This window comes from Aedes aegypti, chromosome 2, assembly GCF_002204515.2.
Source record: "Aedes aegypti strain LVP_AGWG chromosome 2, AaegL5.0 Primary Assembly, whole genome shotgun sequence".
NCBI classification, from domain to species: domain Eukaryota; kingdom Metazoa; phylum Arthropoda; class Insecta; order Diptera; family Culicidae; genus Aedes; species Aedes aegypti.
In genome coordinates this window covers 170,684,542-170,712,306 of record NC_035108.1, presented here as the reverse complement: position 1 = coordinate 170,712,306, position 27,765 = coordinate 170,684,542, and the positions used below count along the sequence as shown (strand labels likewise).

Below are 27,765 nucleotides of genomic sequence, written 5' to 3'. Positions count from 1 at the left end.
TTAATCATTATAACTTTCTGTTATATTATCCTTAGGAACTGAGATATTGTCAACTTAATTTCGGCAAAATCAGTACTTCGTTGATCTCCATCAGTACATGTAACTATTTTTTTAGGAAATAATAATGTATCATAAACCTAGCATGAAAAAAAAAATGAAAATGGTCCACTGGGGCGAAATTGATTTTCATATAATAAAGTAAAAATAAGCATAATAAATTTCTCCATCTACTAAATGTAGGTCCCCTAATACAGAAAATGACGTAAAAAAATCTTACAGCTTTTGAATTTGATCATTTTATTCTGAAGTTTAACTTTGGAAACTTTTTTTTATAAAAGATGCGTGAATATTTTGACTCGCAGATCCTTTCCTTATCCCACTATCCCAATATCCTTTCCACGGAAACTGTGGATATGCAGAGGTATACTCGGTCTCTATAGCAACAATGGTTGTCTAACATTCTTTCCCTTCCCCGATAACCGTAAGGACGTGGCCGCCACCGTTATCGACTTTTAAATTATAAGCTTTCGGATTGTGTATTTTCAGAATGGTAGCAAATTGTTTAACTGACATTTTTTCCGATATTATATCTAGATACACAATGAATCCTAACCATCTTAGCAAGTGCCTTCAGATTTTATATTCTTTAATGCTTTTTGTTAAATGTCGAATTACAGATGAAATGTTATTGCTTTTTATATTTTCCTACATCATATTTTTTACTTTCAAGAATCCGTCATCGTAATTATTGCCATCATCGATATTTCACAAACAGTTTTTCAGTTTAAAACTGAAACTTATACGATGAAATTGTGTTCACTGTGTTTCAGTTGAAGAATTGAATATAGTACATTTTCTTTCAAGTAAACTTTCTTGATATTTAACGAAAAAAAACGCTATTTTCTGCAAAACTGGGCTCTAGTGACTAAACTACAAATTGCACTTTACAGCACTCAATGAGCTGACGAGAGTTTACATTTTGAAATACAAATTTCCTAATGATGAACTGCACAACTTGTGTCAAAACAATTTATTGGCGATTTTTGTGGCATATTTAGGAAATCCGCGATTTTCGCGACAGAACTGCAGTCATTCGTGATGTTTGCGCCTGGCCTGGCGAAATTCGCGACTGTTGTAACAGCCCTGATATCGAGTCGCAGGATCTTTTTGTAATCTGTTTTTTAAGTTCTTGGACATCCGGGAAAAATCCGGGAATTTGAAAACTGATTTTGAATGGACACCCTGTAGTAGGCGCGACTTCCACTGATGATGCGTCTCCGTATTTCACGACTAACGTTGTTATCAGCCGTTAACAAGGATCCGAGGTAGACGAACTCATCAACCACCTCAAAAGTATCCCCGTCTATCGTAACACTGTTTCCCAGGCGGGCTCTGTCGCGCTCGGTTCCGCCTATCAGCATGTACTTTGTTTTTGACGCATTCACCATCAGACTTTTGTCGCTTCACGTTTCAGGCGGGTGTACAGGTCTGCCACCGTTCCAAATGTTCTGCCGACAATATCCATATCATCCGCGAAGCAAACAAATTGGCTGGATCTTGTGAAAATCGTACCTCGGTTATTGAACCCGGCCCTCCGCATGACACCTTCTAGCGCGATGTTGAACAGCAGGCACGAAAGTCCATCACCCTGTCGAAGTCCCCGGCGGGATTCGAACGAACTGGAATGTTCACCCGAAATCTTCACGCTATTCTGCACACCGTTCATCGTTGCTCTTATTAGTCTTGCGAGCTTCCCGGGAAAGCTGTACTCGTCCATCATTTTCCATAGCTCTTCGCGGTCGATGCTATCATAAGCCGCTTTGAAATCGATGAACAAGTGATGCGTTGGGACTTGGTATTCACGGCATTTCTGGAGGATTTGCCGTACAGTGAAGATTTGGTCCGTTGTCGAGCGGCCGTTGATGAAACCAGCTTGATAACTTCCCACAAACTCATTTGTTATTGGTGATAGACGACGGAAGATAATCTGGGATAGCACTTTGTAGGCGGCATTCAGGATAGTGATCGCACGATAGTTTTCACATTCCAGTTTGTCGCCCTTCTTGTAGATGGGGCATATGACCCCTTGCTTCCACTCCTCCGGCAGCTGTTCCGTTTCCCAGATTCTGACAATCAGCCGGTGCAGACAGGCTGCCAACCTCTCCGGGCCCATTTTGATGCGTTCAGCTCCAATACCATCCTTACCAGCGGCCTTGTTATTCTTGAGCTGGTTGATGGCATCCTTAACTTCCCTCAATGTGGGGGCAGGTTGGTTTCCTTCATCCGCCGTGCTGACGTAGCCACTTCCTCCGCTGTCGTGACCCTCGGCGCCTGTGTTCTCCGTGCCATTCAGGTGTTCATCGTAGTGCTGCCTCCACCTTTCAATCACCTCACGTCCGTCCATCAAGATGCTTCCGTCCTTATCCCTACACATTTCGGCTCGCGGCACGAAGCCTTTTCGGGATGCGTTAAGCTTTTCGTAGAACTTTCGCGTTTCTTGTGAACGATGCAGCTGTTCCATTTCTTCACATTCCGCTTCTTCCAGGCGGCGCTTTTTGTCCCGGAATAGGCGGGTTTGCTGCTTTCGTTTTCTTTTATATCGCTCCACGTTTTGTCGCGTTCCTTGCTGCAGCATTGCAGCCCGCGCTGCATCCTTCTCCTCCAAAACCTGCCTGCATTCATCGTCGAACCAATCGTCACATGTCCTCCTTTCCACGTACCCGACGATGCGCTCAGCTGCGTTGTTGATGGCTGCTTTTATGTTGCTTCAGCAGTCCTCAAGAGGGGCTTCGCCATGCTCGCCCTCTTTCGGCAACGCTACCTCGAGATGCTGCGCGTATGCGGCAGCGACGTTCGGTTGGGCCAGTCGCGCTAGGTTATACCGAGGCGGGCGTCGATACCATACATTGTTAATGACGGATAGTTTTTGGCGCAGTTTTACCATCACCAGGTAGTGGTCGGAGTCAAAGTTAGCGCCACGATAGGTTCTGACGTCGGTAATATCGGAGAAGTGCCGTCCATCGATCAAAACGTGGTCGATTTGTGATTCCGTCTGCAGTGGTGATCTCCAGGTGTATCGATACGGGAGGCTGTGGTGGAAGTAGGTGCTGCGAATGGCCATGTTCTTGGAGGCGGCAAAATCTATCAGTCGTAGGCCGTTCTCGTTCGTCAGCCGGTGGGCGCTGAACTTTCCAATCGTCGGTCTGAACTCCTCCTCCTGGCCAACCTGAGCGTTTAAGTCTCCTATGATGATCTTGACGTCGTGGCTTGGGCAGCGGTCGTACTCGCGTTCGAGCTGCGCGTAAAATGCGTCCTTGTCATCATCAGTCCTTCCGGAGTGAGGGCTATGCACGTTTATGATACTGAAGTTGGAGAACCGACCTTTGAGCCTCAACTTGCACATTCTTTCGTTGATCGGCCACCACCCGATCACGCGCCTCTGCATATCACCCATCACTATGAAAGCTGTTCCCAGCTCACGTGTGTTTCCGCAGCTCTGGTAGATGGTATGATTACCTCTAAACGTTCACACCATCGAACCTGTCCAGCACACCTCCTGCAGCGCTACGATGTCGAAACCGCGGATCTTCAGTACATCGGAGAGTATGCGTGTGCTTCCGATGAAGTTGAGAGATTTGCAGTTCCACGTACCGAGTTTCCAATCGCAAGTCCATTTTCGTCGCTGTGGTCTTTGCCGATTGTTCCGGTCCGTATTCTCTCGTTGACGTTCCTGTGCTGGTGTATTTTTACGGCTGGCTTGCAGGGCCTGACACCAACCCCCTAGATTTCCGGAGGACCATTCCCCCTATATGTTCGGAGGGCCATAGTGCGCAGTTTAGCTTAGAGTCCTTCTCTGGCACTCGGACGATGATCAGCCGCCCCTGACATGGGGAACAGACGCTGTTGTGAGCCGCTTTGAGTTTTTGAGATATATTTTTTTGAAAACTTGGACAGGAATACCTCCTGCTGGAAAGTCCGGAAGAATTCCTTTAGCATCTCTAAAGGAAATCTTGGTGGAATCTCTTGAGTGATTTCTGGTTCAACTCCTCTACAAATTCCTTCTAGGATTTTTCTAGAAAATCCTCCACAGAATTATCCATAAATTTCTCCATTAGAGTTAATCCAACAATTCTACCAAACCTTTGAAAATTTCTCTTTTCAGACGCTAACTTTAGATAAACATTTGCTCATGAGTTACTAAGCATTTTGTATATATTATTTCTGAAACTAGATTTTTTAGATTAAATTCTTCTGAAACGGTTTTAACAAAAATGTTTATTCTAGAAAGTTATATACGATTTCAGTTTAAAAATATTTGACTTTGTCTCAAAACATCATAGCAAGCGTCAAACCTAGCGGGTTCCATCTAAAAGATGCTTTTTTAAGCTAATGATCATGCACGGTATCATTTGGTTTCGTCCTGATCCAATGCTAATTAGGAACTTTATGGGCCCATTTTAAGCATTTTTATAAATGACTCCACAAATTGTTTGTTTTTTTTTTAAAGCAAGTGTTTGTACTTGAAAGTTATTTATAACTAGTGGTCCCGGCAAACTTCGTCTTACCATCAAGTAGGCTGTTGTAAAACGTCATGTAAACCTCCATACAAAATTACACTTCAGTCTTCTCCCTTTTTTTTCGGTTATTCCGGAGACCTCCGCTAAATTTTTCATAGCACTATCACGTAGCCTTCAAACAAATACCACTTCATTTTTTTATATAGATTATAGAGCATATCATTAATATAGAGTGATCTTAAAACAACTGCCCTCAAACAAATTAGTGAAAGTTCAAGAGATGATCATTTTCACTTTCTATGGATGTTAGTTTCAGTTCTTTTTTTACTGTTCCTTTACTGTTCCTAATGACAAACAATGACTAATTGTTAGCCTAATAGAATATCTTTCAGATGGAAGTTGTTTGGTATGTCGCTTTCCATAATATTTTGAGACAACAAGAAGCTATTTTTCAACAAAAAACGGTTTTAGGAGTAATTTATACAACATGCTATGTAACTCTTGAACAAACGTTTGTACTAAGTTGGTGTCTGAGAAGACAAATTTTCAATTATCATTATCTACAACTTAGTTCAAGAACAATTCTTGTGATCTGTCCACCTAGCAGCCCAATGTGAAAATATTTTTTCCTATAATTGCTCGATACCTCTATTAAAGCTCATTAGAATAGGAGGTGTACACTACATTTTTGTCCGTATATCCGGATGGGAGCGAGTCATTTGTCATCTATCCAGATTGGCCACCGTTATAAAAATATTTGACAATGCATTTCGAGGTGTAACTAATTTCCTAAAAAAACTGTTAACATTTGTCAATTGAGTCAAAAGCTAAAGAGTGCAACAAAGTCGCTTTTAACCCTTTGGGGCCTGATTTTTTCCAAGAACTATTATACAGTTTTTTGAACGCCTTTCAATAGTTTTGGTGCTCAAAATCCTAAACATAACAAGAAATGATGACAAATATTTTTTTGGGAGGTGCTAGGTCTTCCAAACTGCTCTTGAGTTCATAACTTGAAGTCTATGCTTGTAATAACAACCTTATTCATCATACAAGGTGACGAACTGTAATCTACCGTATATTCTGAACCTTCCGAGTGTTCAGCAAATATTATCAGATCATTTCGAATGTTATCTAACTTGTCGGGATGTTCAGTACATAAGATCTACAACGAGATGAGAGTCAGGATTTAGTGGTAATAAATTAATAATCACGAAACGAAGCACTTCCGAAACATGGTGTATTCGACAAAGTTTCCAGTCATAATAAGCGACATCTATTGGGAAGCATCCATAAATTATGTCACGTAAAAATATAATATTTTCAACCCCCCTGCTTTTCACCTTTTGTTTGAGAACAATTTGTGAAAACGTCAGTAGAGTCTAAATGCGTAAACGAGTAGAAACACGTTTTGAATATATGTGTTTGTCGACGAATCTTCTTATTTTTTCTTGGCATATCGTTCCCACTGGGAGGAAGCTGGCTTCTCAGCTTACTGTTAGTTTAGCACTTCCACATTTATTACCTGAGATCTTTCTCAGCTAATGACCTTTTTGCATGGATATATCGTGTGGCAGGCATGCGCCCATACTCTGTGCCCAAGGAAGTCAAGACTCTTTCCTTTACGAAAAGATCCGGTAATCGTCATACAAATCTCGAGCTCTACTTCTTTTTTGCAATCGTGCAACACGACTATCCGTGTAGAGGCGTCACTACTGTACTGTCATAGACAAACAGACGTAACACTCATGAGAAGCTCATGGTACATGCGTTTAACGATGAATTTGAATCCTTATAAATGAATCATTCTATTGATATTTACTCCTCTTTATTGATGTTAATCAAACTCTAGCAGCAAACCATGCGACCAGAGCCGACCCCCAGGTTCACAGATTTCGATTGGTTATGTAAGCGAAAACAACTGCTGTTACGGACTAGGCTACGACTGTAGATTTCAGGGACTGCTGCAGGCATTGCGGATGACCCTGAGTACCTCAAAAGTATTTAGCAATACCATTTGATCACACGGAAAGTTCAGTGAACCTGGTAGATTATTCTTCTTCTTCTTCTTGGCGTAACGTCCCCACTGGGACAAAGCCTGCTCCTCAGCTTAGTGTTCTTTGAGTACTTCCACAGTGTGGCAGGCACGAAGATAAAGGGTGTCCACGATGAAATTGCCACACACAAAATTGATTCGCAAAATTCGAGTTTTCATCCGATTGTCATAAAATTTTCAGGGATTGAGAAATAACTATTAAACTTCATTTTACCATTTTACTCGTATTTTATTAACAGTCCATACGGAATTTCCCGCACCTTGGCCTTAACCCCGGCCATGAGATTCTGCACAACCTGTGAATCAACCGTTTTTTGCATGTGAACCCATACTTTCTTCAGTTCCTCGACTGTCTTCACTACCTTAGGTCATTTACACACTTAATTTCCGAAATCGACTTCGGTAAAACGGATTGCCGAGAATCCAACAGCCGAATCTCGGTAAAATATTTGCTGAATCTCGGCAAAACTTTTACCGAGATTTCGGTAAACCATTACCGAATCTCGGTAACGTTTGCCGAAATCTCGGTAAAAAATTTGGTTTGACGAGATTCGGTAAAATTTTACCGATATTTCGGTAAAAAGTTTACCGAGATTCGGCAATTTTTTTTACCGAAATCTCAGCTGTTGGATTCTCGGCAATCCTTTGCTGAGGTCGGCAAAATAATTAAAGTGTGTAAGAAGGTGCTGCTTCATAATCGCCCAGTACTTCTCGATGGAGCGGAGCTCCGGAGTGTTGGAAGGGTTGAACATTTTCGGCACGAAATTGACCTTATTATCTGCATACCACTTCAGCACGTCCTTGGAGTAGTGGTATGAGGCCAAATCCGGCCAGAAGATTGTTGGGACGTTGTGGGCCTTCAGGAGAGAGAGCAGCCACTTCTGGAGGCACTCTTTCATGTACACTTGTCCGTTCATCGTGTCCTAGGTCATGAAAGGTGCACTCCGCTTCCCGCACGTGCAGATGGCTTGCCAAACCAGGAATTTCTTCGCAAATTTGGACCTCTTCTGAGTGCGGACATGCTCCGGAACGCTGAACTTATCCTTGGCCGTGAAAAACAGGTTGCCGGGGATCTGTTTGAAGTCGGCCTTCACATATGTTTCGTTGTCCATGAGAGTATGGGTTTACATGCAAAAAACGGTTGATCCACAGGTTGTGCAGAATCTCATAGCCGGAGTTGAGGCCAAGGTGCGGGCATTTACGTATGGACTGTATATTTTTTTTATTTTTATTTTACGAGTAAAATGGTAAAATGAAGTTTAATAGTTATTTCTCAATCCCTGAAGTTTTGATGGCAATCGGATAAAAACTCGAATTTTGCGAATAAATTTTGTGTGTGGCAATTTCATCGTGGACACCCTTTACTCTATGCCCAAGGCAGTAGAGAATATTTTCATTACGAAAAGATCCTGGACCGACCGGGAATCGAACCCGGAACCCTCAGCATGGTCATGATGAATACCCGCGTCTTTACAGCTTCGGCTATGGGGGCCCTATATAACCTGGTAGATTATATAACTGAACTCTATTTAGCGAAAAAAAAAAAACACTGCCACAAGGGCAGATTTGAAGTTCTGAGCTCCAGGATAGTTTGGAAAAGCTTTTGAGATTCTCAGAGGTCAATAGATTCCGTTTGAGTTGAAAATATTATTATTTGCAGCGTTGCCAGATCTACGGAAATTTCCGTAGATCTACGGAAATTTCCGTAGATCTACGGAATTGAGCACTTTCTACGGATCCGTAAGATAATTCTACGGAAAATGTATATTTTCTACAGAAAGCTACGGAAATTCTCTTTATTCTACGGTAGCTTACGGATTTTTCCAACGGAAATCTACGGAATTGCAATGCCGGGGATCTCTCCCCCCGCTTATCACTTTTCGTCTACGGAATGATGTCCAAAGAAATCTGGCATCGCTGATTATTTCTAGCGCAAGCAACTACTGCTGTAAATTTCGAGAATTGAGCTTCGGGATAGTCTGAACGTCGTAGAATATCCCAGGACATGAAAAGGCATGTGAAAAAGCGTTTTTCTTGACATAATAGGTATGTTTTACCAAATACGAACATCAATTGTATTTACAAAAGGCATTTTAAGCTACTTTTATACTAATAATTCTATTTGTCAGACTTCTGCATGTTCAGGATGTTCTAGGTTGCCAAGTAGGACATTAAGGCATACACCTAAAATTTTTCCCTGACAGGGAAGTATATTTGCAAGGACTTTTCCGAAGACAGTAAATTTTATTCATTGGTTCTTTTTATACAGCCATTTTCCGACTGCGGTCATAAATGACCGTGCCGGCCCAAAGGGAAAACTTTGGTCATTTTAGCGAGAAAAGTTACTGGAACAAGGGTAGACCTGAAGTTCTGAACTCCAGGGTAAATTGGAGGGCCTGGAATATCACCAACGTTCCTTGAAATAGCCAATTGGTCTGTGAGAAGGTTCAGTGAACATGGTAGATTATATAACTTCACTCAGTTTAGAAGGAAATATTACTGGAACAATAGTAGACCAGAAGTTCTGAAGTCCTGGGGAAATTTTGAAGGATCTGCAATACCTCAATCGTTCCTTGAAACAGCATATTGATCAATGAGAAGGTTCAGTCAACATAGTAGGCTATATAACTTCACTCAGTTTAGAACGAAAAATTACTGGAACAAGGGAAGACCTGTAGTTCTGAACTCCAGGGTAATTTGGAGGGCCTGGAATACTCCAAACGTTCCTTGAAATATATTTTTGATTCGTGAGAAAGCTCAGTGAACATTAAATAACTTCATCATTTAGTAAGAAAAATTACTAGAACAATTGTAGATCTGAATTTCTGAACTCCGGAGTAATCTGGGTGGCTCGGAATACCCCAAACGCTCCTTGAAACAGCTAATTGATCCGTGAGAAAATTCAGTGAACTTATTAGATTTTATAACTTCACTCAGTTTAGCGAGATAAATTACTTGAACAAGTGCAGACCTGAAGTTCTGAACTCCAGGGTAATTTGGAGGGCCTGGAATATCCCAAACGTTCCTAGAAAGAGCTTATTGATCCATGAGATGGTTTAGTGAGCATGTTAGATTATATAACTTCACTCAGTTTAGTTAGATAAATTACTGAAACAAATGTAAACCTGAAGTTACGAACACTAGGGTAATTTGGAGGGCCTAGAATACCCCAAACGGTCCTTGAATTAGCCTATTGATTCGTGACAAGGTTCAGTAAACTTGGCAAGTTATATATCTTTACTCAGTTTAGCAAGACAAAATACTGGAATAAGTGTAGACCTGAAGTTCTGAACTCCAGGGTAATTTGGAGCACCTATAATATCCCAAACGTTCCTTGAAACAGCCTATTGATGCATGAGAAGGTTTAGTGAACAGGAAAGATTTTATAAATTCACTCAGTTAAGCGAGATAAATTTCTGGAATAAGTGTAGCCCTGAAGTTCTGAACTCCAGGGTAATTTGGAGGGCCCGGAATACTCCAAACGTTCTTTAAAACATCCTATTGATACGTGCGAAAGTTCAGTGAACATGGTAGATTATATAACTTCACCCAGTTTAGCAAGAAATACTACTGGAATAAATGTAGACATGAAATTCAGATTTCCAGGGTAATTTGGAGGGCCTGGAATACCTCAAACGTTTCTTGAGCCTTTGAGCGTTCTGAGTAGTCTGTTGATCCGTGACAAGGTTCAGTAAACATTGTAGATTATATAATTTCACTCAGTTTAGCGCGAATAACTACTGGAACAAGTGTAGACCTGAAGTTCTGAACTCCAGGGTAATTTGGAGGGCCTGGAATATCCCAAACGTTCCTTGAAATAGCTCTTGAGATTCGCAGAGGTTGGTTAATTCTATTTGAATTTGTAATGTTATTGTTTTTAACCCAAACAATTACTGTTACGGTTGTAGATTTCAAAGAGTGTGCTTCAGGACAGTTTGGACGTCCTAGAACATCCCAGGACATAGCAAAGCAAGTGAAAAAGTGTTTTCGTTAAAAGAGTAATTCTGTATTATCTAGCCTGACCATCATTTATGTTCACAAACAGCATTTCACGCTTCGTATGTACTTATAGTTCAATTTTCCAAACTTCAGGATGTTCAGGATGTTCTAGGTTGTCAATTAGGTCATAAAGGCATATACTTCATATTTTTCTCTGATAAAAGAGTATATTTGGGACAACTTTGCCGAAGACAGTATATACATTTGTTCATTGGTTCTTTTTTTACAGCCTTTTTTGTACTGCGGTCATATATGACCGCGCCGGCCCCAAAGGGTTAAGGTGAAGCCAAACCTCAAATTTTCAATAGCACAAATCTGGAGAACCAAACATCAGTTTAAATTAACAAACTCATTACGCGTGGTAAAGATGGACAAATTAATGGCGAAACTATGAAAAAAATCCACGTGCTCGGCTGGGATTTGAACCCAGGACTCTTGTATGCTAGCCGAGCGCTTTACCAACTAAGCTACCGAGCCACTTGGTGACCCAATAACTGAGTTGGTTACAAGTTTAGAATTCAAATCCCCACAGACTCTTTTCATAACCTATATCCATCCATCTCATGTTACTACACACGCGGGCAGAGCGAGTGCGATTTGTTTAGTGTTGAAACTGTATTGTGGAAGAGTAAAGATGGGGAAGGATTCGAACGGTAGGGATTCCATTCGTCTAGCGCTAGCATACAAGAGTCCTGGGTTCAAATCTCAGCCGAGCACGTAGATTTTTTTCCAGCAGGTTATCCAGATTCGAGGTTTGGCCTCGATTCATCTTCACTTTAAAAGGTTAAGGCGATGTAGGCCGTCATTTAAATCTGTACACGTCGTTGATGATTGTTGTTGAATCATGTCAATTCCGAATTGAAGAAAATCAGTTGGTATTGCAGTGATGCAGTCCGGCAATAGAACTGCATGTAAGCACATATAGTGATACTTTTTCCGTATCAATATCAACTATGAGGACTGAATTTTATCACTTTGAAATTTCGAACTGCAATGTCAACATGGCTGCCAAAAAGAATGACGGGCTACTTAGCCTTAACTAAATTATATTCCAGCAAATTTTAAGAATTCTTGGATATTTAAAATAATATACGGATAATTTTTAACAAATTTCAAACAACTATTCCAATCAGGATTGCATAAAATTTTCCACGATAAATTAAAGTTTTCTACGAAGAAAAAAAATTTTGATTTCCATTTGATGTACCGTAAGGACGCCATTCACCGCTCATTTAACAGCATTTCAACACATTAAATTTTGTCAAAAAACGGTTTTTCGATATTTTTCGCAACTTTTTGCGCTAGACGCAAGACAAAACATTTGTTTTTATAGGAAAGAAGTTGAAATGTGAACAACGTATAATGGTACCAAATAACATGTATGTCAATGATACATGTGTAGGGCGCCATTCACCGCTCATCCTAAGTATGAGGCTCTATATCCACAACTAGTTGGAATTAATTTACTTTCATTAGCTGGTTGTTATCTTTGTACTTTAGTACAACAACATATTAAAGCGTGGCATCTAAGAAGCATTTTTCGATCTGCCATAATAAAATCATTGTTCAACTCGTGTTTATCACCTTAAACAGCCTAAAATTATTTTTTATAAATAGTATATACAATTAAATCATATGAATTTCATTCTGATACAATCCATTCTGGTATACTAATACATGTTGATGACTTTTATTGCGAAAATTTGTTCAGATTTTTTAAAATAATTCAATGAGCGGTGAATGGAGCATGAGCGGTAAATGGCGTCCTTACGGTATATCTAACTAATTTTTGATCTAATTTGCGAAAGTATGCGATATGTTGAGACAAAACAAAAATTAAAACCAGGAAACATATGAACTTTTTTCTTACTGTTTTTCTTTGTTCAATCGCATAACAGGTGGGTCGTGCTTCCAGAAATTTTGAGAATCTATGTAGACAAACGGTAGCTCAAACAGTAGCCGTCTGGAACAAACAATATTTATCTAACATTTTAATCAGCTTGTCGTAAGGTTAGCGTACCCAAAAAATCAGAGAAGATGACAAAAAAAAAACAGTCTCGACACAGTTGTCTCATTCAAAGCGGCTTAGGCGCATTCCAGCAGTTTTTTTTTGTTCGTGCACCAAAGTTTCAAAAATGATGAAACGACGGTAATGCAAAAGCACCGCTGCTCTTGCATGTACAAGTTATGAATTGAAATGTGCTTGCCAGAGCATATGCAAGTGTAACGAAAATAATGAAGATGGATCACGTTTCGTCCAAAGTGCGCACGTAACACGAGCTGGTCAATATATTGAATGACAAAATGCAGCTTAGGGGGCGTCCATAAATTACGTAACGCTCTAGGGGGCGGGGGGGGAGTAGGCTCAAGCGTTACGTCTCATACAAAAATTTGAAATTTTTCATACAAAAAGCGTTACGGACGGGGGGAGGGGGTCGAAAATTTCCAAATTTTACGTTACGTAATAAATGGATGCTGCCTTAGCAGCAGCAGTTTTTGTGTGTGTGTGGATCGAGCACACATAATCCGGTTACTGTGCCACCAGTGCACTTTGCTGAAAAGGAAGTTGCTTGCTCTAATCCCATGATAGGTGATTTTGATTTTTATGTTGATAAAGAGAGAGGGTAAGATTCCAAAAGTTAAATTTCATGGTCCGGCATTAGAATTATGATCATGTTTCAATCTGTTAATGAATGAACATCCGTCTTGTAACGTAATTTAATTTTAAATCGCCTAAAAGTTCTTCATCCCTCCCCTTGGTTATGCGACCTTGCCGCGATGGGAGGGCATAATCCATTAGCCCATATGATGGAAACCAAAGGCGTAACCTGTAGTGGTGGTATCACATTTTGGCACTTTTTGCTTAAAGCCGCGTCATAATTCATATGGCATAGACGCAATAATATCTCGGATGTGATCCAACGGACATTCTGCGTCATTGGTAGAATTGATGCCCATTTCAAATAATTAATCTATTCGAAGTGGACATTAATACTATTGGCGATGTTCAGTTTGCCTTTTGCTAACCAGAATGATCCGTAGCCACTCTTACTATTAGCTAGCTAGATACATCGTTATCATATACGACGTAGGGAATACTTAGGAACTCTTAGGAAAATGACTAGTAGATTCACTGAGTAGAAATAAGTGGCGACAATCTTATTTTAATATGGTTTTTACATTGCCATAATAAGAAATACCTCTTTTGTAACAGCGGTATAAATAATCTAATTCCAGCTTCATTTTCGCAAAATTTACAAGTAGAAAGTAGGCGTTGTGAAGCATTGCATTTGCCACCGAAAAGTGAATCATGTAGGAGACTGTAATAGAAGCCTAAGGTAACTTTACTCTTCAATATTCACTATAAAATGACTATGGAAAGTAAGACGCTGAGATCGATCATTAGGGTACACTTGCTAGTTTCGAAAAATTGTTGAACAGACAAGGAAAGCGACTTTTTTCTTTAAGGATATATGAACGTAATGAGACCAATAAACACTTTTAACAACAAAAAATAAAATTAACTAGAACTACTACTAAACAGCCTAATTTTGTTGAAACTTGACGACAATTGACGTTTAAGACTCTAATCTTACGTAAAAGACAGGAGTAATCAGAATAGCACTTGAATGACAAATTATTCAAAACCATTTCGACTAGACAGTATTAGTAATGACACTACTACACAACTATTTCAAACAAATTCTGATGGAGCTGCTGATTTTCACAATGCTTCCTTTTCTCAGAAGCAAGGGAATATGGGCACTTTTCAAAAACTACCACGTCACAATACTAATGAAAAAACAGTGTTCATGTGGGCGCCATTGCCTAGTCCGTCTGAGTATTGGTCCTGGTAGAGGGGAAACTTGGCAAAAGCCAGACCGAGGGTTCAGCCTTGACAAGTTAAGCTGTCAGGCAGCTCCAACTGAATACCATACAAAAAAAAAAAAAAAAAAAAAAAAAAAAAAAAAAAAAAAAAAAAAAATCGCCTAAAAGTTCTTCATCGTTATGATTTACTCTGTCGTGGTTTAGGCAGCGATGTGGGAGGGATTTGCCAATCTGGGTGTCGCTACAAAAGTATGACTACAGTCAACTCTCCCTTACTCGATATTTCGTATCTCTATATCGAGTTAGATAATCATAGTAAAAGTTGGTTTACATGGTTACATGTTTCTGTGTTCTGTAATGTGATAATCCCTTCAAAATGGATTTATAGAGAGTTAACTGTACTTTACAACCTATTTCAACAAAACTATCAGACTGAATTCGTGTCGCTACTGTAGATAATATAACTATTTTTGATGCTGTGCGATAGCACTTTTCAAGTTCCTTGTTTTTCTATGAGAAACAAGATGATTTCCTTAAGGTATTACCACCCTTCCCCTAACTATTGTGTAGTTTCAATTCCATAATAAGAAACACGCTCTCATTTTATAATGTTTTCTTTCTTTTTCCAGGTAAGTGCCCTTTGCCCAGTTATGCTGAATCACAAATTATATGTCATACGCCTTAAGTTAGGCCACGAGGTAAGTGGCATATGTACAACAGCTACGAACGTGTTTCTTGCTATCTCTGAAAGTTGCGTGCTTCTGTTTGTTAGTCGTCCCATTTCCGAATTACGTATGGCTTTTGACTGGTGGCGTGCTGTGTTAGCGACCGGAAGTCGATAGCCTTATTTAGATGGGTCTCGCTCGCGATACATTTGGTCATGAAATTTACAGAGCTGCTGGTGCTCTGCCCACACATTTTGCATATTTATAGCAGAAACCCAGTTCCAAATACCGGTTGGTTGGCATTGTTTTTCTTTGCACATCAGGGGCTAAATATTTGATCTGGACTAAATGATAAGCGCAGCGTGCGCGTATTATTCCGCCTGGAGACCATTTTTTTTGCCGGGACCCAACCCACCTACCTGCTGATGACTATTTAGTATTGCCTAGAGAAAGCGTAGCCTTGCTCTGTCCGTAAAAGCATAACTGTCCTATTTGGAAAAAGTGGGAATTAAAAAAAATGCTTGGACAAGTTGGAATTCCAATCCATTTCTGCCTGACATATTCACTTAGTACCATCGAACAAATTACTAATTTTGCTATTAATTATTAGCAAAAATATAAACTTCATGAATTATGATGCTTTGCAGTTGCTGGTTGAAAGTTCATATATCGACTATTATACAGGTCGGACTCGATTATCCGGAGTATGGATTTTTTTTTCACTCCGGATAATCGAATCTTCCGGATAATCGAATCACTAAGAAAAAAATTGAAATCTTCGATAAAAGAACATAAATATTATCCTTTTTTTGTTGTTTTATTTATATGATGCGGTGGCGTAGCCAGAAATTATTTTTAGGAACAATAGGAATCTTTACAAGAAAACATTTTTTGACCAGCATACACAAAAACCACTTTTTTAAACCCCCTGTTCTTAAATACGTTCAAAACTGCAAAGCCATTCATGCTGTGTATTGCAACAGCAAATAATCTCAGATTTATGCATAGAAAACGAAAAACAAGAACATCAAAAATCAAATTCCGGATAATCGAGTCTAAAATTCCGGATAATCGAATCCCGGATAATCGAGTCCCCGGATAATCGAGTCTCCGGATAATCGAGTCCGACCTGTACCTTCATTTTTCAATATGGGATTCGTTTCATATTTTTTTTCATGGAATAACATTTCCAAACAAAGTGTGTTAATTTATATATTTTTAATGTTTTTTTTTATATGCTTGCTTAAAATATATGCAGTAATACCTCGATATAACGTAACTTGATTTTTATTTTCATTACGTTATATCGAGGTTACGTTATATCGAAGCAAAATATTTTTTTTCTCAATTTCGTTCAACATATATTGTTCGATGAGAAAATAAGTCTTAAATTGATGTTATTGACCTAGCAGGCAGGCATTTCTAGTCTATCCTACATATTTTTTCGATATTTTATCGTGTTTAATTGTTTGTATTTTTTTTACATTTTATTGCAGTAATCCTTAAAGAAATGTAATCAGGAAAAATATTTGAAGCAATCCTTGAATACTCGGAGAAACTCTAAAAGAAATTCATAAATGAGATCTTTTAGAAACCTTTAACCTTCAAGTCGTCGCACGGTTTGCCACCGTCAGAACCACCTCGCTGAAGTTGTGAACGAAAAGCGAGATTTTTTCAACAGTGTTGTACAAAATACAACAGCGCGACGACTGAAGTGTTAACAAAGTTAATGTTGAGCAGTTCATGAACATTTGAGGCAGGCAGTTATGAAACTTCAGGATTTTGTTATGAGAAGCACGGGATAAAACTCTTGAAATAAATCCTTTGGTGAATTCTTGACGGAATTTTGGAATTAACGAACTCTTTAAAATGTTTTTTTTTTTTCAGAATTTGTGAAGGAATCGCTATAAAACTCCATTAATAACAAGAACTATCCTTGAGGGATTTTCAATGGAAAAGTTTCTGAACGAATACGTGGTGGGATTATCGGCAGAATTCTAGGACAGTTCTCTGGAAGATCTGGGGAACTTGCTCAGTTTTAGAATTAGTTGAAGAACCCAATGAAAAAAGAATGATTTTTGTTTCTAATTCGGCAGGTGAGAATAGTGGTGCTATGCCACCCGGAAGATATTTCGATGTGAGAAAAATTGTGAAAATTGTCCCCCAAGTGTTGTTGAGAAAAGATTTATTTCGATTCCGCGTCTTACAAGTTCGAATTGATAAAGTTGATTCGGCTGATGGTGCTATGCCACCCGGCAATAGTGTGAAGAAAATTCATTTGTGAAGTGACTGCAAATGCTTGTAAAAATTGAAATGTTTAAGAAAACGGAGTTGTGCATAATGTTTTAGTGTTTTTTCTGCGCTTCAGGAAAAGTTTTGTTCCGGGATAGCCGAAGCCGCGGGACTATTTTCGCGTCCCTGTGAGAGTATTCTTCTCGATCCCCACGTTTGGATGGTGCGTGGTGAAGCGTGTTTGTTTTTGCATCTCTGAACGCAGAACGGGTTTGCTGGACAGTTTAGCGGTGAATTTAATAAAAACTTCTAAGAATAATCGGTGAGGTTGTACGAGTACTGTTTGATTGGCTTAGTGTGTGTTGATTACTTTTGCGAGTGAATGAGCAAAACAAAATTCAGGATCAATCATGTTTAACAAGCAGTGCGCGTAATCAAACAGTAATGCGGATCGCGTCGTGTTTGATCTCTCGAGCGCAGTGATGGAAAGTGGCGAACGCTTCATCTGAACTGGAACAAAAACAAAACCAAACGCTCCCGAGCGTCAGAGCGCTGGCTTACTCGCATCTGTCGACTCCCGAGTAACTGAAGCAAAAAGTGATTCGCGAACGTGTTCGGAACTGCTCAGAGTCATATTGTGCTTTTGGGAAAAAAGCTGCTTACCCTCCGTGATTTATGGTTTTCAAGGGCTTTTGGCTACAAACTAGTACCATGACCCCACAGTTATGGATCAAATAGTGTGGAGTCCAACCTATAAAATTCAATAAAACGACATGGAAAACGTAAAATTGTAATTTAAAAGCACTAATCGAATCGTTTCAAATTGGAACTTCGGTTAGTAAACTGTTTTGAGTGTAATATTTACATAGGATTGCAAAAAAGTTAAAAATTGTGTCGGTTTCTGAAAACCATATTATGGATCAATTATCATATTATGGATCAAATTGTGACATATTACGGATCAGTGCGCAAAATCAAGAGATTTTCAACTCAATGCATCTGTATTGCATGGTATGGCAAAAGTTAATAATGTGTCAAATACTACTGCAAAAATAGCAGTGTTAGAGCTGGAATCAAGGGTAAAATGCCCTTTTTATTGTGATACTGCATTGTAGTAACTGAGACATGAACTGTTTCCGCTCCACATAAATTTTTCCACCCATTTTTGTCTGCTAAAATTTGAAATTTACAAACCTTGATGTTTCATTAGTTTTATCCTTAGTGCTATTGTCTGAAAATGTCGAATCCAATGCATAAAATAGCAGAAATCTACATTCTTTGGAAGTGATTCATAATCGTGGTAAACAATCATTTCCTGGTCCATATTATGGATCATTAGTTAGAAGTGCTAATATTCGGTGTTTTGAATAAAAATTTATGTAAAAATGTTTTCCAAAGATGAATTCATACTAAATCGAAGCGAACGATGTAAGTATTTATTCGCTTCCAGAATAAATCCAAGTTTCCCAGTATAAGAAGGTTTTTTAAATGGATATCGAGTTATGGAGGGAAATTTTCCTCTCACGTGACATCGACTAATTGAGATATCGTGTAATAGAAATATCGACTTATCGAACCCCTGAGCAACATTGCCGAAGACCCGAACATTTTATCTCTTATGGATCACAAGCTAGAACTAGTTTGAAATGCTCAATTTTACATGCTCACTAACGCCATTTAACGGCAAAATTGCGAACTAAACTGATCGCTTTCCGTATGTCCTTGACTTTCTGAGCAACTTTGCCGAAGACCCGAACTTTCTATCTCTTATGGATCACAAGCTAGAATTAGTTCAAAATGCTCAGTTTTACATGCTCACTAGCGCCACCTAGCGGCAAAATCGCGAATCAAACTATCTGTCTTCCGGATGTCCTTGAACCCCTGACCAACTTTGCCGAAGACCCAAACATTCTATCTCTTATGGATCACAAGCTAGAACTAGTTTGAAATGCTCAGTTGTACATGCTCACTAGCGCCACCTAGCGGCAAAATCGTGAACTAAACTGTTCGCTTTCCGGATGTCCTTGAACCCCTGAGCAACTTTGCCGAAGACCCGAACATTCTATCTCTTATGGATCACAAGCTAGAACTAGTTTGAAATGCTCAATTGTACATGCTCACTAGCGCCACCTAGCGGCAAAATCGTGAACTAAACTGTTCGCTTTTCGGATGTCCTTGAACCCCTGAGCAACTTTGCCGAAGACCCGAACTTTCTATCTCTTATGGATCACAAGCTAAAACTAGTTCAAAATGCTCAATTTATGCTCAATTTTAAATGCTCACTAGCGCCACCTAGCGGCAAAATCGCGAACTAAACTGTTCGCTTTCCGGATGTCCTTGATCCCCTGAACAACTTTGCTGAAGATCGCTTCTTTGCAAGTCGTAAGGATTTCGAGATATAGCAATGTGAATTAACCTGTTTTGAGGTGATGCTAAACTTTTCGGGGGTGATTCATTATTCAGCTGAGTGTTGCAATACTTATTTCAGTGAGTCCGTATTTATGACTAAAGCCTAGTCCGTCTGAGTATTGGTCCTGGTAGAGAGGAAACTTGGCAAAAGCCAGCCTTGACAAGTTAAGCTGTCAGGCAGCTCCAACTGAATACAATAAAAAAAATAATAATAAACTCCTTTTAAAAAATCATGCAAATCGGTTGAGCTATCTCAGAGAAACCTGAAAATTATAAAATGATGTTTTCTGTAGTTATCCAGATTTTTATCCGGCCAGCGTGGTACCAGAAACATAAATGCTCATTGCTCAAAAACGGTTGCACCAACTTGCTTCATGTTTTCACAACAAAATCTCATTCAAGTATTGTTTTGAAAAAGCGATTACCTGAACACAATAATAATTCTGTAGCCTGGGATATTACCGTGCGTTATGACTACGATTTAGTTCCACAAGCAATTTCGGAATATCTCTAGATCCAGATGGTCATTGTTCAAAATCGACACAGATTTTAAAAGTGGTAGAGTTTTTTTTGAGAACTTATGAACAAATGGGCCTGATGTTAAGTAGATTGAAGAATAGATGTTGCAATGAAAACCGAAAACAATTTATGTGGTGTTTATTATTGCGACGTGAAACATTGCCTTTTAAATTGCCACAAACTTAATTCAAATTGGAGTTCATGATTTAATTCAGTTATCTAATATTACTCTATTTTACCTAGTTCCTGAAGGTTCCGTACTACCTAATTCATGTTGCTGAATGTTTGTTTGAAAATCCATATGAGACAGTTATGCTTCCATGATGGGCAGTACTGCTTGGCGCAAACGAGGTTCGTTGAACGAACGGAAGCTTTGGCGTATACGTGGTCGATCCTGTGCCATGTCACAAGGCAGCGTATAATTGAATGGATGCGGAGAAGTTTTATGAATGGAAAACTACACCGGTCGCCGGTCGGAGAGGTACGAATTGCAATGGTACGGTGCGACGACGAGAGGCCACCACGCAGAACGAAAAGGTGGATGGAAAAAAAAGCTTGGGGATTTGAATATTTACGAGGTGTACTTCCTTCCAGCGACCCGGTTTATTCTGTCTTACTTTACCGCGGACAAAAGTATTGCGAACGATTCCAAATTGTCTACTGGGCTGTTGGAAATCGCACGAAAGTACGATTCACTCAATGTTGGACAAAAAGTGGAAGAACACTACATTTTGTTAGCTTCTTCTTCTCTCTGGTGTTACATCCCAACTAGGATACAGTAATCTGCCGTGAATCGCAAGTCAGTCCCATCTGTAAAAAGTAGGCATTGAGAAAATGAGCTGTGAAGTTTCCAAACTCGTTCTCTATACGAATATTTAAAATATTCCAGAGAATTGGAACATGTTCAAATCTTAATGAAGCTTTCACAATTTGCTTTTCACTACGATATCTTTTCGAGAAAAATATAAAGATGACCAAAACATGATTAATTTTTGTGTAACACAGTGTGGAAATCTGTAGCGGGACTGATATGCGGTTACTTTTCATCGTGGGACAATTTGACTTGCTGTTTTTTTCCTTCTTTTTCCGAACAAATCTTATTATCTTATTATCTTATTAGGGCAGCTGAAAGAGCATTGAAAGATATTTTGAAAACTGAACTCTACTCAATTTTGACGAAAATGCAGATGGGACTGACTTGCGATTCACGGCAGTAATGTTCTTATGAATACTACCACAATTATAAACTGAGAGTATTTTTCCAGGGCTTGTAGCAGGTCTGGCTTTTAAAAAGTTTCTTTTTAGGATTCCATTTTCAATAGGGATTCTCTAAAGTCTATTTTTAAGCAAAATAATCTCCATTGATACTTTTTTAATTTGTAGATGAAGATTTCTTCCATTTTTTTTATTCTATACTAAACAATTTTGAAGGCGCTTTTTATGAATTTCACGCAATACGGAACCACCAACCGTTGTTTTATGCAATTATGCTGATTTATGCATCAAAAGTAACACCATAAATATTCATTGTTTTAAACAAACATTCTACCAAAACGGTTCAATTTTTCAGTTAGATTTTAGAAACAGTCAACTGATAGCGGTACCATTAGAGTTTTCAATCCCGGGAACATTTCCCGGGAAATGAGATTTCCCGGGATTCCCGTTTCCCGGGAAATGATTTCCTGTTTCCCGGGATTCCCGTATTTTCCGGGATTTCTGTATTTCCCGAGTAGTTCTATTGAAAAAAAGGATTGACCAAAACCAATACCAAAACTATCGTATAATTTACTTTTCATATCATTCCAACCAATGACCTTACTAGATCACTAGCTATACTTCGATATTGACTTGTTGTTTTTTTTTGTAATCAAATAGTTGTTGATAAAATGGATAGCTTTTTGACGATATATTTTTTTTAATAGATTATATGCTATACAAAATACAGGATTTTTCGAGGGATCATCCATGAATTGAGTACGCTCATAAAGTTTTCATGGATTTAACCGTTACATTTTCCATCGTAAGACTCTAGTTGGTTTTTATTCTAGTGCTTGAAAGGTTTGATTTAATGTTGGTACAGGTTGGACTCGATTAACCGTTGTATCGATTTTTTTTCACTCCGAATAATCGAATCTTCCTAATAATCGAATCACTAAAATAAAAATTAAAATCTGCATTAAAAGAACTTAAATATTATCTTTTTTCGTTGTTTTATTTATATAATGCAGTGGCGTAGCCATAAGTAATTTCTAGGAACATTAGGGAAAGAAATTATTTTGACCGGCATACAAAAAACCTCTTTTTCGAATCCCTTTTTTTACCTACATCCAAAGCTGCAAAACCATTCATATTGTATATTGCAATACTAAATTATCTCAAATTTATGCAAAAAATCTCAAAAACAAGAATATCAAAGAACAAACTCCGGATAATCGAGTCTAAAAGTCCGGATAATCGAATCCCGGATAATCGAGTCCGTCATGTACATATTATATGAACTTCATACGATTTGTCAAGAATCATCTCCACATGGACTCAATATCATAATTTGTGTTGTTCTGAAGCATAAATAAATTACTTACAAAAAGAGAATGTAGGTATAATACAAGTTTACTGGTATAAAAATATATAACAAAAATACCATGACCCCACAGTTATGGATCAAATAGTGTGGAGTCCAACCTATAAAATTCAATAAAACGACATGGAAACCATAAAATTGTAATTTAAAAGCACGAATTGAATCGTTTCAAATTGGAACTTTGGTTAGTAAACTGTTTTGAGTGTAATATTTACTTAGGATAGCATAAAAATTTAAAATTGTATCGGTTTCTGAAAACCATATTATGGATCAATTTTCATATTATGGATCAAATTGTGACATATTACGGATCAGTGCGCAAAATCAAGAGATTTTCAACTCAATGCATCTGTATTGCATGATTTGACGAAAGTTAGCAATATATCACATATTACTGCAAAAAATAGCAGTGTTAGAGCTGGAAACAAAGGTAAAATGCCCTTTTGTATTGTGATACTGCATTGTAGTAACTGAGACATGAACTGTTTTCGCTCCACACCAAGTTTTCCACCCATTTTTGTCCACTAAATAATTAAATTTACAAACCTTGATGTTTTATTAGTTTTATCCTTAGTGCTATTGTTAGAAAATTTCGTATCCAATGCTTAAAATGGCAGAAAATCAACTTTCTTTGGAAGTGATCCATAACCGTGGTAAACAATCGTTTCCTGGTCCATATTATGGATCACTGGTTAGAAGTGCTAATATTCGGTATTTGGAAACAAAAATCAAGAAAAATGTTTTCCAAAGATGAATTCATACTAAATCGAAGCGAACGAGCATATTTTATGCTATAACATTTGAATTTTACCACCTGTGGGAGCCTATGAATGCTGATGGCACTTCTTACAGAAAACGACCAAATAATGATGGCTGTGCGGTACCAACTAAACATTTGTCAAAAACACCGTTATTTAGCGGTTGAATGTTGTGCTTAACATTGCAAATGGTAGAAGATAAATAGTATAACATGGGAAAAATATGTTTTACGTCAACGTTTATGTTTTGAGTGAGTTATCCGATGTTGAACGCCAAAGTGATCCGTTACTGTGGGTGATCCGTAACTGTGTGGGCATGGTACGAATAATTAAAAAAAAACATCAAATTTGCTTTATTTTCACGTTTTTGAACATTTCCCGGGATCCCGAGATTTCCCGGGAAATGGCAAATTTATTTCCCGTTTCCCGGGAAATCAAATCCCGGGAAATTTGAAAACTCTAGGTACCATCTCTCTGGCTAAATGGATGTTTGAAATTAAAGTTTCTTTCAGTACGGTATGTGATTGTCTAATTGTCATTATGTTATCCTTATAAGAAGGAACACCTTCAGATATTATGAGTAATTTTCGTATGACATCTCCTGAATTATTCCATTTTTCTTCGGAAATAATTCTAGAGATTCATCTAGATTTTGTTGCAAGGAACCCTACACTAGCTAAACATATTGGAAGATATTCTTAGAATGACACCTGAATTTCATAGATCCTTAAGGAAATGGATTGAAAAAAGGAAATCCTTTCTAAGTGATAATTGTCGAAAAACAACTTTTAAGTAATTAAAATGTTTTTGTTAGAATTAGTTAAAGAATGCATGCAGAGAATTCTATAGTGAATTCTAGATGTTTCAGAGATACCTACCCAACTCTCAACAGCTTCTTCCACAAAAAAGAGCTTCTAGAATTCTCTCAAGGATTATTGAACTATTCTAGGGATCTCTCCTCCTCCACAAATCACTCTAGTAACTCACTCTTCCCGAAATTATCCCAGTAATTTCTCCAGAATTTTTTTCAAGGGAATTTTTTAGCAGAAGAAAGCTGATACTTCTAATAATTCCCTCAGGGATTCCTCCGAAAACTTCTCCACGACACTCTGCTTTCTAGAATGATTCCTCAGCCGATTTCAGCAGTTGGTCATTCAGAACATCTCTCAAGTAATCATACAGGAAACCCACAACCATTGTTTTTTCAAATTCGTAAAAGATTTTTCTGTAAAATCCTACATCAATTTTCTCAGGACTTCTTACGCTGATTTTTTAGTAGTTTTTTTTCCAGACATTTGAATAAGAATTTCTAAAAATTAAAAGGTTTTGGATTATTTCCTGGAATTTTTTTTTGAACTCTTAAACAGTGATAACTTCTATAGTATCTCTTAACAATTTCTCGAGTAATTGTAAATCCTACATGGTTTCTTAGAAATTTCATTTCGAGCTTTCACAAGCTGATTATTGCTACTTTAAATTCTCCAAAAATACAATATCCAAACCGTTTTCTTATTTTTGGATAAATATTCCAGCAATTTGTCTTGATAAACTCTTAAAACATGTTCAGTTAAACTCAATGAAGAAATCTTATTTAATTTAGTGTATACTTAAGTACTTAAGTGATTGTTCTTCTATCTGATTTGTGAGAAAGGTTAATCATTCCCAAAGTGAATCGTTCACCTTTTTGTGTGTCGCCCGAGAGGGCTGCAACATTTACCGAGTTCATGTTTTTTTTTCGCGGAGACAATCAACCCGTCGGGCACGTATGAGGCAACCAGCAACAAAAAACGTTGGCGAAATTTTCTGACGCGATCAGATTAATTTCACGCGAGTCCAATTCATTGCAAGTGCATAATTACGGAGGTTGTGCTGGCTTGGGCCTGAAGTACCTATACCTACCGTGTAAGCTCTGTACTGGGTCAGAGAGGAAATGAGCCAGACAAAATTAGCAATTTGGTAGTCACACGTACACGCATGAACAACAACCGACCGAACAGGTTTCCTGCTTTGTGTCATATTGAGGGATGATTGAGTGGGTTGGCTTTTTTGCTCGAAATATTGATGAATATGCAGAATCAGAATAGCCTTTAACAGACGAAATTATCGCACCATTCAACATTATAAAATGTGGAAACAAGAACGAAGAGAGTTAGTGCTCAAAATGTAGATGCTTAGCGCTTTCATAGAATTTATTTATCACGGAATCATTAAACCTTTTACCGGTAGCGTAATATTTTTACCACAAAAATCGCGTTTTTTTTGTGTTTCTGTATATTTTTTACCTTTTTCAAACGTTTACATATTTTTTTTTAGAATCCATGGCGATTTCGATCATTGGTCATCTGGTTCCGAAGATATTTTAAATTTTCTTGGGGTATCGACGCGTAGTCATAACCGATGTATATATCTCAAGAGTCAGAGTAGGAGGATTTTCTTTGGTGATTTCTTTGGTAATATTTTCATGTACTTGTTAAATGAATTTCTTCACTGCCTTTCTACGCCTACTTATCCCATGTTCTATGAACCAATGCACGAGTTCACTAATTTGACGTTTGAGCGGTTCCGAATTCACTCGTTGCTATGGTCACGTAAATAACACGGCACCGCTCAAACGTCAGATAGTGAACTCGTGCATCGGTCCATACAAACCTTATGAACAGCTTGACAAATATGCGTAGAACGGCAGTTCAGGGATTATTGTACTAAATTCATCCATTGATTTGAATCTTCTCATGAAGTATCTTCACGAATGTCTTCCACAGATTTCTCTGAGATTTTCTCGTGCATTTCATCCAACGATTACTACTGTCTCATCCAGAAATTCTTTCATGTAATTTATTCACAGAGGTGAATAAACCTATGCAAGTTTAAAACCTCTTAAATAAAAAAAAATCAATAATTCAGCAAGAGTTTTTAGCGATTACTTTGGGGAATCTTAAAACAAACTTCCAGGAGCGGCAAAAGATTAAAAAAAAATAGTTAGGGTCGATGTACCAATAGCCGCATAGCTAAGAACAAAAAATCGTAGAAAATCGAAAAACAACGCTAGCGTCATTATTTTTACATCATTTAAAAGCTTTTTATCTTGGTTTTGTGGGAAAAATATGAAAACTACAAAAACTCAAATGTTTGTATTTATTATTGCGTGTGCCACTATAGGAATACATGTGCCTATAGTAGCACTATTTCTAATTCCTGTTCCTATAGTAGCACTAGCATCACGGCATTAGCAAAATGCTTATCAAAACCGTATTTTTACAAAACTTTTATATTTTTCCTACACAGTGTGGATCAAAAGCTTCCGTTTGATGTAAAAAAAGTTCTTATTTCATCAATTATTTTGTATAATAAAAAATAGTTTCTCTCAGTAGTGCTACTATAGGAACAAATAAAAATATGTGTTTCTTACTTGGTAAATTGATATTTTCGCATGAAAATAATTACTCGTTTATTCTCTTTTTCATTATGCTTTTCTACTTTATCAAATAAAGTAGATAGTGAGGAAAAATGTCATTGTTTTTCATTGGAATTTAGTGGTTTTCAGCAAATTCTACATACGTTTAGGGAATCCCAGGATTCCCGGGATGTCAGAAATAAAATCCCGGGAAGCGGGAAATCCCGAAATTTGTCAAATACCGAAATCTTTTGTCCCGGGATGGACACTTTAGTCCCAATGATCAATATCGACTCAGATTCTAAAAATAGAAGAGTTTTTTGAAAACTTTTGAGAAAGTGGTGCAAAAATGTAAAGAAGTTATAGCGATTCAATTTTTTTTTGTGGTGGGAAAATGATGCTGATGGTAGAGGAGTTAATCATTACAATACAATAATTAATAAATCAATCCATTTACAGATTCATTGGTATCCACACACTTAGAATAAATCGCAGTATACTGTGAAATAAATCACCGAATATGAACTGTAAACTACAAAAATACAGATTGTCCTGTGAAATCTAGTATTTTACCGACAAAATCTGTGAAATCTACTATTTTACCGCCGAAATCCGTGAAAACAAACAAATGTACCGTTATTCTGTAAAATACCAACGAACAGTTTAGTGAAAGCAATATTTTCTACGAACTTCTGTAAAATCATTTGACAGCCGCTCTAGCAGGCATGAGCTCCGTTTGTTCGACTTTTTGCACACCACTTATCTGCAGTGTAAGCTGGTGCAGTGGTCTGCTTCCTGATCCAAAGGTCG

General features: G+C 38.1%; 1 protein-coding gene across 2 annotated transcripts in view; it reads left to right on the top strand.

Annotated features, from left to right (window-relative positions):
• The window catches only part of LOC5571886 (eukaryotic translation initiation factor 5B), a 314,657-nt gene that overhangs the window by 24,334 nt on the left and 262,558 nt on the right, over positions 1-27,765 (top strand). The gene's annotated exons all lie outside the window — the stretch shown is intronic.